Source organism: Canis lupus, chromosome 16, assembly GCF_003254725.2.
Source record: "Canis lupus dingo isolate Sandy chromosome 16, ASM325472v2, whole genome shotgun sequence".
Classification (NCBI taxonomy): Eukaryota; Metazoa; Chordata; class Mammalia; order Carnivora; family Canidae; genus Canis; species Canis lupus.
Genome location: NC_064258.1, coordinates 33,172,100 through 33,185,526, shown reverse-complemented (window position 1 = coordinate 33,185,526; position 13,427 = coordinate 33,172,100). Strand labels below are relative to the sequence as shown.

The 13,427-nt window shown below is 39.9% G+C and overlaps 1 protein-coding gene, 1 long non-coding RNA gene and 1 pseudogene across 7 annotated transcripts in view; 2 read left to right on the top strand and 1 right to left on the bottom strand.

Moving 5' to 3' along the window:
• NRG1 (neuregulin 1) overlaps positions 1-13,427 on the top strand; it is a 1,071,954-nt gene that overhangs the window by 568,532 nt on the left and 489,995 nt on the right. The gene's annotated exons all lie outside the window — the stretch shown is intronic.
• LOC112644995 (glycine cleavage system H protein, mitochondrial-like) lies at positions 480-927 on the top strand (annotated as a pseudogene).
• Positions 4,753-13,427, bottom strand: part of LOC112645079 (uncharacterized) — a 51,330-nt gene continuing 42,655 nt past the window's right edge. The window contains exon 4 of one of the 2 annotated variants that reach the window (XR_003126965.3): positions 4,753-5,965. This is a non-coding gene — a long non-coding RNA (uncharacterized LOC112645079). Of the gene's footprint in view, positions 5,966-7,502; positions 10,226-13,427 lie in introns of those variants that run through there. The other variant, XR_007402778.1, reaches the window with a different exon arrangement.

Here is a 13,427-nt window from a genome sequence, read left to right as displayed (position 1 = left end):
AGTTCTGGAAATACCTATTGAGGATTGAGACTGTGTCAAGTGGTGTTCTAAACATCCACAGTACCTCATCGGATAAAACAGGCAACAATCCCTGCCCTCACAGAGTTTATATTCCAGTGTACCTCTAAAATATGCCAGGCTGTAAACTATGTCCTATGCAGATAAAATCACATACAACACAGTCCTTGCCCCTTCACCCAAGAAAACCATCATTTGTAACATGGCGACTTTTTGTAGATGATGAAATAGTGACTTGCTTAAATTAAAATCTGTAGACACTGAAGTCAGGACTCCGATCCTCCCTACATACCTTACCACCTCCCTATTATCCATGTCTGAAAAATTATTGGTGGCTGTCTTCAGCAATAAGGCGTTACCATAAGTTCTTGAGCCGAAGAGTAGCATTATTAAGATGATGTCTGAGAAATCTACTTCTAGCCCTAGTGTTTGGAAACCCTCATGTTCAGAGAGCATGCTGCATGTACAATCTGAAGTGGATCAGGTGGGACAGGACAAGAAGTAATGGGGACCTAAGCACAACAGAAAATGGTATTGGAACAGTAGGAATCAGCAATTTTTGCACTGGAAGCTTTGGGAGATGTTGCTTACTGTAGTCTGCCTGAAGTTGGGACAAAACTGAACAAACAAGATGAGTTTGGTGCTTTGGAAAGTGTGAAAGTGCTAGTGAACTCTACTCTCCTCTATCAGGAGAAGTAACTGAAATTAATGAAACTCTTGCAGAAAACCCAGGACTTGTCGATAAATCTTGTTATGAAGATGGTTGGCTGATCAAGATAGCACTCAGTAATCCTTCAGGACTGGATGAATTAATGAGTGAAGAAGCATATGAGAAATACATAAAATCTATTGAGGAGTGAAAATGGAATCCTAAATAAACTAATATGAAACGAAACAAAACCAAACAAAAAAAAACTAGACTAGAGGGGTGAATGCTTGACACCAGAAGAAGTTGAAACCTGGGTTTGGGAAGCTCCAAGGATGTGTCCATCACCCTTATGTTTAGGTCAAGCCCAATTAGGAGGCTACCTCCGAATGAACTCCACACATTGAAACTGACTTTCGTCACTGTTTTAAGTCACAGCTCAGGTAGAGAGGGTGCTAAGAGACACAGAGTACATGTAATATGAGGGGGCACCTGCTCTTGCCTCTATGCCATCCATGAGGAATGACATGTAGGAATGGTTTTCCTTCCCTGGCCACCAGAAAGGCAGGTGCTTTGTTGCTCTGGCCTGCATTGTCTTCCTCTGTAAATGGAAGGTGCTGAATCAGGGGATTGCCAGGGCCCTTTCAAATGCAAACTGTCTATGAGTCACTTCTTTATTCTATCTATCCAGAATTTCAGGCCTGCCTCAGACCGGCAGTTTAGAGGTTAAAAGGCTGCAAAATGAGCCTGAACCTCAGAGTCTATGACCATTCTTCACTCTAGAGAGGAAGAGCAGGATTTGGTATCCAAAGTTCTTACTCATAATGGGAGTACATGTCAGCACCATTGGTAATGATGGACTCAGAATCAGGAATCACACTTAGGCCGTGTGTGTTGCCTGCCAGTCCCTGTGCTGGTGGTATTAGAATGTAACACTAGCAATTTGGTGGTATGAACAAGGAGACAGCTTTTGCTGCTTTTAAGTGATTTTGAAATACGTTTTAAAAATCTGGGATCCCTGGGTGGCGCAGCGGTTTGGCGCCTGCCTTTGGCCCAGGGCGCGATCCTGGAGACCCGGGATCGAATCCCACGTCGGGCTCCCGGTGCACGGAGCCTGCTTCTCCCTCTGCCTGTGTCTCTGAGCCTCTCTCTCTCTCTCTGTGACTATCATGAATAAATAAATAAAATCTTTAAAAAAAAATAAATAAAAATAAAAATAAAAATCTATTAAAATGTGGTCGATCCTTTAGAAGTCATGATTTTGAATTGTGTTTAAATGTATACTTGTTATGATTTACGAGTTTACGTCTGGGTTAGGTACGTGACGCTAGAGGTGGCAACGTGACATATTTCTACCATCACAAATGGAGATCAGAAAATGTTACTCATGTGAAAATAAACATGTCTGACACTGAAAACTCCCTTTTCTCTCTTGTGTAATGGAGTTTTATTGAGCTTTGGCAGAAAAACAAAGAAGTCTGCATTCAGGCTTGCGGAGTGAAGCTCATTCACAAACCCTTTCAAAACCTACTGAAAATGTCTACCGAGATGCCCAATCTTTAAAACCTCTGTCATTTCTTGCTCTTATGCTTCTATTTGCATAATTAGCTATCACTCAGTTTTCAATTCATGTGATTGTTAAAAGCCACTTATGAATCTGACTTTTTATATGGGTTACAAGCATCTATTTTCCTGCTCTGTTCATACAGGGCAGGGACCCCTTTATGATGGAACTGAAACACAGGCAGATACTTAATATGTTTCGTTTGAAAGAATTATGATCCAATCTTTTTGTAAAAGAAGTCAACCAAGTACAGTTTTTGCTGCTTGGTTGCTGGAGCTTATTTTTGGAATTACATCTGGGTTGTGCCTAATGCAGTGATTAGATCGTACCTATAAAGATATCTCTGGTGGTCATATCTAAAATCTAGTTTATTTAATTCTTGAATAATATCAAAATTCCTAAATTTCACTTAGCCTAAGGGATTTTTCCACTTGCTTCAAATCTGAGCTTTGCCACAGACCTCTCTTTATCTCCTTTGTTGCAAATGTGCAATGAAGCAGTCTTAGATCACCAAGATTGGAGCGATACACCCCAGACTGTCAGAAGTTTAACCTTTGAGAACGCTGTGAAGGGCAATCCAGAAGAAAAAAAAAAAAAAAAAAGAAGAGGGAATTCCTCATTCTTCTCAGGGTGTATGTAAGTTGAGAAAGTAGAGGGGAAAATGGGGATGCTCTTAAATGCATCAGTTCTAGGACCAACGCACTGGGAATTACCAGCACCTGATATTTTTTTCTGCACTTATTCAACCTTGCCAGGGGTACAATCTGCTCAATGACATATCAGATGACATTTAAAAAAAAAAATCTTATTTTAGCTTCAAGGACTTGGCTTGCTTTGAGGCTATTGCTCTGGAGCCTTTAAATGCAAATGAGGGAAACCCCAGGTTATAAAGCATCTGCTTCTGCAGACAGGTTTTCAATCCTGTTACCTTAGCAACATTTGCCCTTGTATTCCACGGGCCACCTTGACAGCCTGCATAATGTAACTGGCAGAAAGAAAGCGCAGGGGCTGCCTTTGGGGGGGGGGGGGGGGCACGCAGGGTGTAGCATTGGTGAGTGGCTTGGGATCCTTCACATACTGTCCCTGCAACAAAAATAGAAACCTCATTTTCAGCAATAAAAGAAGTTGAGGGGGGGATAAAAACATTGAGATTATATATATATATATATATATCTCAGAACTAGCTGGACCTGAGAGAGCATAGATTTTCCGAAAATATCCTTCCCACCAGCCGTGCTGCAGATGTGTCACTGAAGCTCAGCCAGGCAGGCCATCTGCTGCAGTGTTTCCCTGGAAATTCCCAGCGACGCCCCTCCCGGCGCGCCCGCCGCCTCCCGCGCTCCAGCCCCCGCCGCCGAGCCGAGGAGCTGCCCGTGACGTCGCTGCCGCTGGCGGGAGGGAATCCCAGCCCCTGCGCGCCTCCGTGCCTCCGGGGGAGCCGAGCCCGCTCTGCTCCGGATGCTGGGAACCTGGGGCTTTTTACCATAAAGAATCACAGCAGCAATATGCAATCCGTCACAGGGCGCAAAGCACGCTTTCTAACACATTCTAAACTCGTGATAATGTGATGCCTGGCGGGGGGGGGGGGGGGCTCAGTGGTTGAGCGGCTGCCTTGGGCTCCGGGCGTCATCCCGGGTCTGGCATCCAGTGCGCATAGGGCTCCCCGCAGGGAGCCTGCTTCTCTCTCTTACATAACATCTTAAAAAAATAAATAAATAAAATGAATTCGTGATTATATATATATATAAAATGTATAATATATATGATTATATATATGATTATATATCATGAATTTATATATAAACAATATATAAAACAATGAGATATACATTGTTATATATTAGATACTTGTTTATGATATATATTAAATATATATTAAACATATAGGTATATATGTTATGTTAAATATATATTGTTTATATATATATAAACAATAATGAGACTTATCTGTTCAAAGAGTGCTAGCCAACAGTACCATCGTGGCAGCCAATCCTCCTCCATCGGGAGTTTTAACCTACCGTCTATGGACTCATGAAAAAAGAAATGATTTTGCTTAATTACTTTTAAAAAATAAGAGTAATGAATACTTTCTTATCTATATATTGTTATTGTATTGTAGCTTCTGCAGAAAATTGAGATGCAAATCTCAGATGAGCTATAGCTACGCGGAGACCTACGGCAAAACGATGTTTAGCTAGTATGCATTTTGTCATTCCTTGCGTGGTAGATGAAATAAGGCTTTACCCAGCTTGATGCACAGTGGAGAAATGGGACCTGCTTTCTTTCCTCCCTCATATAGAGAATTAACCTCTGGATAAGGTTGAAAATATGGGCAAAGAGCTGCCTTTGGAAGATTGTATTACCTCTAAATGTGTTTGACTCATATGTTCAGAATCATAGCAAAAAAAAAAAAAAACTAACTAAAAATAATAAGGTAAGCTTTAGTAATGTTGAAGTGGGACACATAAATAGAAATAGATATTCTTGGAGAACTAATCTCTTACTCAAGAGCTGTAGATAATTACAGCTTTATTGTCATATTGTTTTTAGGCAGTAAATCACAATAAAAATAGTAAATTCTTAGGGAGTAACTTAATCTTTTTGTTTTGTTTTCTTCCAACAAAAATGAAGGTGATAGCAGCATATATTGATTGGGTACTGACTATTGGATGCTCATCAGCATTTTTTGTTGTCATTGTAGATTTAAATATGAGTACATGAATCAATCTATTGTGTTGGCATTGCTAGAAAAGAGTCGTATTTTTTTAAAGAAATCAGTCTAAAGGGGAAAAAATGAATATACACTTTCATATTTTTTTGTTCTCAAGGATATTTAGTGTTCTGTTTATATGTAACAGGTTCCTACTCTCACATTTGTAATTCTTTACCTTTTTGTAATTCAGATCTTTATTACCAAAATGCATTTGTCCTTTTCCCCATGCAAAAAGGATTCTTTTCACATTTTCACAATTAAGCTAATATGCCAATAAGGGACACATACACACACACACATACACACACACACACACATACTTCTTTCAGGCCACAAAGAAGCCATGGTTATGTGTATATATCTTTTCAGTAGTATTTAGTATTTATACACAAGAGTCTCAAAAGATTTTTCTGGAAATACTGCTTGACTTCACATTCCTGCAAAGTGCTAGCTCTATGTAAAAAAGAGATTTTTAAAAAGATTTTAAAATGAAAATGAATACAGGAGCTCTTACAAAGCTTTTTTGAACTTAATCTCTCTATTTCTTAACTCATTCCTTTCCTGCCTCTCCAGAATGCCATGGGGAAGTGTTACTGTAAAGCATTTGGAATTTAGAAGATTCTATGTAACTGCTAGTTAAAATTTTCATTATTTGCAAGGTTTAATTTGTGAAATGAATCTTTCAAACTTTAATCCCTTGAAGCAGTAAGGACGAAGAAATGTTGACCCACTATGAATCCTGTTTTCTCTGCTCTTCCCCAGACACATCAGGGTAGGTCCATCTTCTTCAAAGCCATTCAGCCAGCCCACAGCTTTTGTCTTTTCAAATTTTTAATTGCACCATTTATCTGTCAGCTATGAAAATCTTTGATTACATCTCCATCGATTCCTTTCATATATTCTTTACTACTTTTGCAACCATCACACTTGTCTGTGGAGTCTTCTGAATCTTCTGGATCCCTGGACACAGAATTTTCATGTGCCATCACCAGGTACAAGGTGAGACCACTTGGAGGGAACCACTCTGTCAAAAATTAGGAGAAAGTGATCAAGCAAAACGGTTTGACAGATTTGCTTATATAAATAGATTCTAATTCCGTTTTGCTGTGACACCAAGCAAATAAGCAATGTTGCCAATGTGAGAACAACTTGTATCCAAGGTATTCAGTCAGTCACAGACAGAAGAAAAACAATGGCATTCTCTCAAAGATCAGATATTTCCTAATGGGAAACTGTGTTGTTATCTGTTTTCCTTTGCTTCGGATGCCAGATAGGAGAAAATAGCATGCATTTGTTTGCCGAAGAAATCATATTGAAGAGAAAACGAGCATAAATAGAAAACACCTGACAATTACAGAAAAGGTAATCCAATTTCTGATTTTTTGGACAAGATATTAATAAAGGGCCTTTATAGAATGTTTAAATAAATCCATTTTCTTAAAGCAAGAAACAATTTTCCTCTGAATGGAAGGTACAGTGCAGCTGATACTTTGTGTTAATGTGAAATAATTTGGAGTTTCCCTTTGATTGCATTACAAAGACATATAAATACCTTGCTACAATTAGGTTTAAATCTTGGAAAAAATAGAAAAGCATTTTCAAGTTTTCCACCAGAATTTTCAATGTCACTCAACAGGAGGACATACGATGCTATTTCCATGACCTTGGGCAAGTCACTTAACCTCTAAGAACCTTGGTTTCCTTCTTTTCTTGAAAATACAGAATAATACTTGACCTTGTCTGTCTCTATTTTTTTAAGGTTAAAAGGGCCAATATAAGTGAGTGGGCTTTTGTAAATAGTTGTGTACACATCTGATTCACTGTTACATATCTTTACACCTTCTGTGCTCCTGCTTCAGAGGCCATCCCTTGTCCTTGTCAGCTGTGTGTGATCATGTTGCCCTCTAGTGTCTGCAGTTCGAAGAGACCCCAAAGAAGCCTTGAGAGAAAAAAGTTAATGGATTCAAGAGGGAAGGGCAGGAAAGGGAAGCTGGTGGTAGAGAAGTCTAGGTATAAACCAACCACAGTTGTAAGAACAATGAGCAGCAGCTTATTCTGAGGAGGAGATCCAGAGCACTTTGAGAGAGGAAGAGAAGAAATAGGATCGAGAAAGAAGTGAGATGGAAGTGACTCTGGAAAGCTCAGTGGCCAGGGAGGCAGGGGAACTGGAAACACCGGACTCTCCCTCGAAAGCTCTGGCCTCCATAACCAGCCCTGTAAGTGAGATCATTGAAAGAAAGGTTCACCAAAGTGCCTTGCAAGAACACAATTCTTTGAGTCAGCGTCAGAAGATGAGAGAGAAGCAGAACAATAAAAAAGCAGTATGAAAGAGAAGTATTGAAAGGGCCACTGCAGGAGCACTTGGATGGCTCAGTGGTTAAGCATCTGCCTTTGGCTCAGGCTCAGGTCATGATCCCAGGGTCCTGGGATCGAGTTCCTCATCAGGCTCCCTGCACGGAGCCTGCTTCTCCCTCTGCCTATGTCTCTCCCTCTCCCTCTGTGTCTCTCATGAATAAATAAAGAAAATCTTTAAAAAATATAAAATAAAATAAAATGCTAGGTACTGTGGCAATGTAAAGTACTGTGCATTGCTAAAGAAATGTGGAAACAATGGGATGCCTGGGTGGTTCAGTGGTTGAACATCTTGCCGTTCACTCAGGGTGTGATCCTGGGGTTCCGGGATCAAGTCCTGCATCAGACTCCCCTAGGGGAGCCTGTTTCTCCCTTTGTCTGTGTCTCTGCCTCTCTCTGTGTCTCTGATGAATAAATAAATAATCTTTAAAAGAGAAAAGAAAAGAAATGTGGAAATAACAGAAATTTTTTCCAATCCGAAGACCAGCACCTAAAATTGAGTTTTCCTTTGGGAGCCTGTGTCACATGGCATTGTCCGTGACATTGCCCAGTAAGCATATTTTCCAGTGAACAGAAAACCTGCCATTTCCCGAGAGCTATTAACTCTGCCAAAGAGTTTTCCATTAGCAAGTGGACAAATCAGTTACAAATCAGTTACGGACTGGACTGTACCTCTTTATTTAAATATTTTCCTTGTATCTACCCACTTCCTTAGTCTAATACCTTCTCTGTACCTTTCCACATAGGAAGGAAAGTGACACTTCTCATCTCTGTGCCATGTGCATCCTAATAGCTCCTCTTCTAACCCCGCTGTCTGCCCACGGATTCTAAAACTATTTTATGGGGCCACCAGGTGGCAGTTAGGGCAAATGGTTTTTGGCTTCTCCCTGTAACCTTGGAGAAAGCCAGGTGATTCCTAATGGAGAAACAGGCCCTAGAAATAGAAACGTTATTCTTCAGTACTTGGAGGTGCCAGGCCCGGGGCTCTGTGTTTTCACACATAATACCTTACCCAATCCGTGTGGCAATATGTATTAAATAGAGCCTTTAGACAGATGAAGGTAAAGAAATGGGTAATAAGGCATCATTTTTTTTGTATATTTTTTCATTGGGGTTCGATTTGCCAACATATAGTATAATACCCAGTGCTCATCCCATCAAGTGTCCCTCTCAGTGCCCGTCAACCAATCACCTCCAAAACCAGTCACCCTGTCCCCCTACCCACCTCCCTTTCCACTACCCCTTGTTTGTTTCCCAGAGTTAGGAGTCTCTCACATTCCATCACCCTCTCAGATATTTCCCATTCATTTTCTCTCCTTTCCCCTATAATCCCTTTCACTATTTTTTATTTTCCTTTTTTTAAAAAGATTTTATTTATTTATTCATGACAGAGACAGAGAGAGAGAGGCAGAGACACAGACAGAGGGAGAAGCAGGCTCCACGCAGGGAGCCTGGCGCGGGACTCGATCCCGGGTCTCCAGGATCATGCCCTGGGCTGAAGGCAGCACTAAACCGATGAGCCACCCAGGTTGCCCTATTTTTTATATTCCCCAAATGAATGAGACCATATAATGTTTGTCCTTCTCCGATTGACTTACTTCACTCAGCATAATACCCTCCAGTTCCATCCACGTTGAAGCAAATGGTGGGTATTCGTCGTTTCTGATGGCTGAGAAATATTCCATTGTATGCATGGACCACAGCTTCTTTATCCATTCATCTTTCGATGGACACCAAGGCTCCTTCCACAGTTTGGCTGTTGTGGGCATTGCTGCTATAAACCTCGGGGTGCAGGTGTCCCAGCTTTTCACTGTATCTGTATCTTTGGGGTAAGTCCCCAGCAGTGCAAATGCTGGTTTGTAGGGCAGATCCGTTGTTAACTCTTTGAGGAGCCTCCACACAGTTTTCCAGAGTGGCTGCACCAGGTCACATTCCCACCAACAGTGCAAGAGGGTCCCCTTTCTCCACATCGTCTCCAACATTTGTTGTTTCCTGTCTTGTTAATGTTCACCATTCTCACTGGTGTGAGGTGGTATCTCATTGTGGTTTTTATTTGAATTTCCCTGATGGCCAGTCATGCGGAGCAATTTCTCATGTGCTTGTTGGCCATGTCTATGTCTCCTTTGATGAAATTTCTGTTCATGTCTTTTGCCTATTTCATGATTGGATTGTTTGTTTCTTTGCTGTTGAGTTTAAGAAGTTCTTTATAGATCTTGGATACTAGCCCTTTATCTGATACGTCATTTGCAAACATCTTCTCCCATTCTGTAGGTTGTCGTTTAGTTTTGTTGACTATTTCTTTTGCTGTGCAGAAGCTTCTTATCTTGATGAAGTCCCAATAGTTCATTTTTGCTTTTGTTTCTCTTACCTTCATGGATGTATCTTGCAAGAAGTTGCCGTGGCCAAGTTCAAATAGGGTGTTGCCTGTGTTCTCCTCTAGGATTTTGATGGATTCTTGTCTCACATTTAGCTCTTTCAACCATTTTGAGTTTATCTTTGTGTCTGGTGTAAGAGAATGGTCCAGTTTCATTCTTCTGTACGTGGCTGTCCAATTTTCCCAGCACCATTTATTGAAGAGACTGTCCTTTCTCCAGTGGATAGTCTTTCCTGCTTTGTCGAATATTAGTTGACCATAGAGTTGAGGGCCCATTTCTGGATTCTGGATTCTGTTCCATTAATCTATATGTTTGTTTTAGTGCCAGGACCACACAGTCTTGATGATCACAGCTTTGTAGTGCAACTTGAAGTCCGGTATTGTGATGCCGCCAGCTCTGGTTTTCTTTTTCAATATTCCCCAGGCTCTTTGGGGAGAAGGCAGAGCCAGAAAGTGCCAGTGGAATGTGGAAGAGCCAGAAAGTGCCAGTGTGAATCCAATCTCAAATGATGTTACACCAAAGCAGAGGTCATTTCACTCCAGCACAATGGCTGAAAACTGCAGACAGGCCAACGGTAGACTGTGTTATTAAAGTGACTTTTTCAAAGGATTTTAAGTTTTCAGATAAATTTGATAGCCAGTATGTTCCCTTTTAGATCTCTCCTACCTCTTGATATTCCTACCATTTTACATTCTTTACTGCTCACATAGCTTGTGATTTTTCTCCTTCCCTAGTTTGACTCTCTCCTTAGCTTTCAGATTCCATAAATTTTACTTTTTTTCCCCCAAAATTAACATACAGTGTTATATCAGGGCCCGATGTACAATACAATGATTCAACAATTCTGTACATTGGTCAGTGCCCATCGTGGTAAGACTGCTCTTTAATTCCCAGCACATCTCTCCACCCACCTCCCCTCTGGCAGCCACCAGTTTGTTCTCCAGAGTTAAGAGTCTGTTTATTCATTTGTTTATTCATTTGTTTCATTTTTTAGATTACGCATGTAAATGAGATCATATGGTATTTGTCTTTCTCTGACTTCTTTCACTTAGCATCATACCCTCTTGATCCACTCATGTTGTTGCAAATGGCAAGATTTCATTCATTTTTCTAGCTGAGTGATATTCCAGTGTGTGTGTGTGTGTGTGTGTGTGTGTGCGCACCACATTTTCTTTATCCATTCATCTATTTTTAGACACTTAGGCTGCTTCCATATCTTCGCTATTGTATATGATGCTGCCATATGCGTAGGGGTGCATGGATCGTTATAAATTTGACTCCTTTTAATAAATGAAAGAAGTCTTGGTGTGCACCTGTTCAGGAGCCTGTTGTCCTGAAGACTGAAGATATTGTCCTAGTTTCCTTACTGCTTCAGGTCCTTATATAAAAGTTCTGAAGTAAAATTAAGAATGGAACATGTGACTCATTCCCTTGTCTAGCTGCTGATTTGGCCAGTTTTTCTATCAATATTTCAGGCTCCTGATGAAAAACAAGCTAAAGCTAATTGTTTTTCCTTTCAGAAGCACATTACTATTTTAAGCCTAGGACATCTATTACTCAAATTTGGCATAAAAATATGCCACAAATTCATTATCCATATTCTGGAGGCTGCTAATAGCTTACTACGCAGGCCACAGTATTCTGGTTGGCAGACATTTTAGGTGACTTTCTCAGTTCATATACTTTATTTCAATATATATTTCAAAATCAAAGTCAGAGGATACATTCCTTTAATAGACTTGGTTTTTGATGGCATTTGAACTCACCTGGTGGAACAATTGATTTCTGACTCCACCACTACTTTCTCAGAAATTTTCCAAATCTTACATGATACTATCGAGGAAAAAAAAAATTTCTAAGTTTATCTTCTCTTGTGTAGGAAAAAGTGTTTTCCATTTTTGGAAAGCACTTCCTCTTTTCATGGGGCATGCCAATTGATTATAAAGTTTTTCCTGATGAAAGTAGCACAGAATAGCAAACATGGAACCGGGGAAATGATTTTGTGTGCAATATTTTGTCATCTAGCTGCATTCTCTGGGAAATAAATTTTCCCCATCAAAATGTCAAGTTGTTTGATTTCACAACAAATGAGGAAGTTCATAAATGTAGAACAATAACTAGAGAGTGCTGCTGAGTTCCAGTTATTCTATCCTCTATCATAACAGCAAAATGTAATGTGTCCTACAAATGTCCATACAGCAATTTAGTCACCTGGCTTGCTTTCTTCTTTCTTTCTTTCTTTTTCTTTCTTTCTTTCTTTCTTTCTTTCTTTCTTTCTTTCTTTCTTTCTTTCTTTCTTTCTTTCTTTCTTCTTTCTTTCTTTCTTTCTTTCTTTCTTTCTTTCTTTCTTTCTTTTTTTATTGTTTCAGAAAATAAGATTCTGGGTAAATATTCTGGAATGTGCACACTGTTACTGTTAGTACTTGTGAGGATTTCTGTCAAGGGTTATTACTTCCTTTCTTCTTTTAGGCTGGAGTTTTCTTGAACTGAGTTGTTTGGACAAAAGACATACATTTCATGAATTCCAGCTATGGGAGTCTTTCCCTCACAGGATGGTGCTTACAAGAGTGAGGTTTAGTGAACATACTCATGAGCCTTGTAACATGTTCCGAGTTTTCGCAGAAGTGTTTCATTCATTTATTAGTCAAAGACTAACACATTTACGGCAACAAATTGCATTATAAGCTTACTTTCTTTATGAATGCATTAGTCCTACTACAAAAGCAAGAACACAAATCCCATAAAGTAAAATGTACTAAGGAGTGTAACTTTTTTTTTTTTTAAATGCACAGTCTGGGGTTCCTGGATGGCCCAGTTGGTTGGGTGTCCAGCCCTTGGTTTCACTTCCAGGTTGTGATCTCCAGGTTATTGGATTGAGACCTATGTCCTTGAACTCCCCACTCAGCAGGGGGTCTTCTTGGGATTCTCTCCCTCTGCCCCTCCTGGAGCACTCTCTTTCTCTTCTATCTCTCTCTCAAATAAATAAATAAATCTTTAAAAATGTGTATAATCTTGGGATTATTTTAAGGAAAAACTGGGCACCTATCTTGGAAGGGTTCAGTCTCAAACTACATGAGGGAGTTAGAGGTAAACTATTAAAATACTTGAGAACTAGCATTTTTGAGCCATAGGGAGTAAAGTCAAACATTTCTCCATTTCTCTTCCTTTCTGAATTTGGGGTTGAGGGAGCAGGGAAGAGAGGGCAATACTGGCCTTTCTTTTCAAGGGAGTAAAGGTTAGCCAGGACAAGTATCTTGAATCATTAACATCCTATTTCCCAGGAGTGACTAAACTCAAATCCATCAGTGGAATACATGCCAGGACCCTCTCCCCTTGTTTCCGGCCCATGCTTCTTAGGAATGTGCTCAAACAACCACTGCATTCCTGATCGCCACCTCCAGGTGACAAAAAGGAAAAATGAGTAGCAGTGAACCAGAAGAGGTTAGATCATCTATTTTATCCTAAAAACTGTTTGGAGAGAAGAACCTTTGGTAAATTAGCAAGCACAATGGTAATACAGATATATAAGATGTTAACAACATTCAGATATATAATGTCTAGAAGTCTTTATTCTGGTCTCTCTCAGATATTAAGAACTCTTGAATTTTTACATTATGATTGGGTACTTACACTGTGATTTCTTAACATTACTTAATACTCATTTACCATTTTTTTTTCAAAATTCTTAGTAAAGACTTGGGTGGAATGACATGTACTTACATCGATGTCAATGGAGATTAGAATTACTGCTCTTATTTT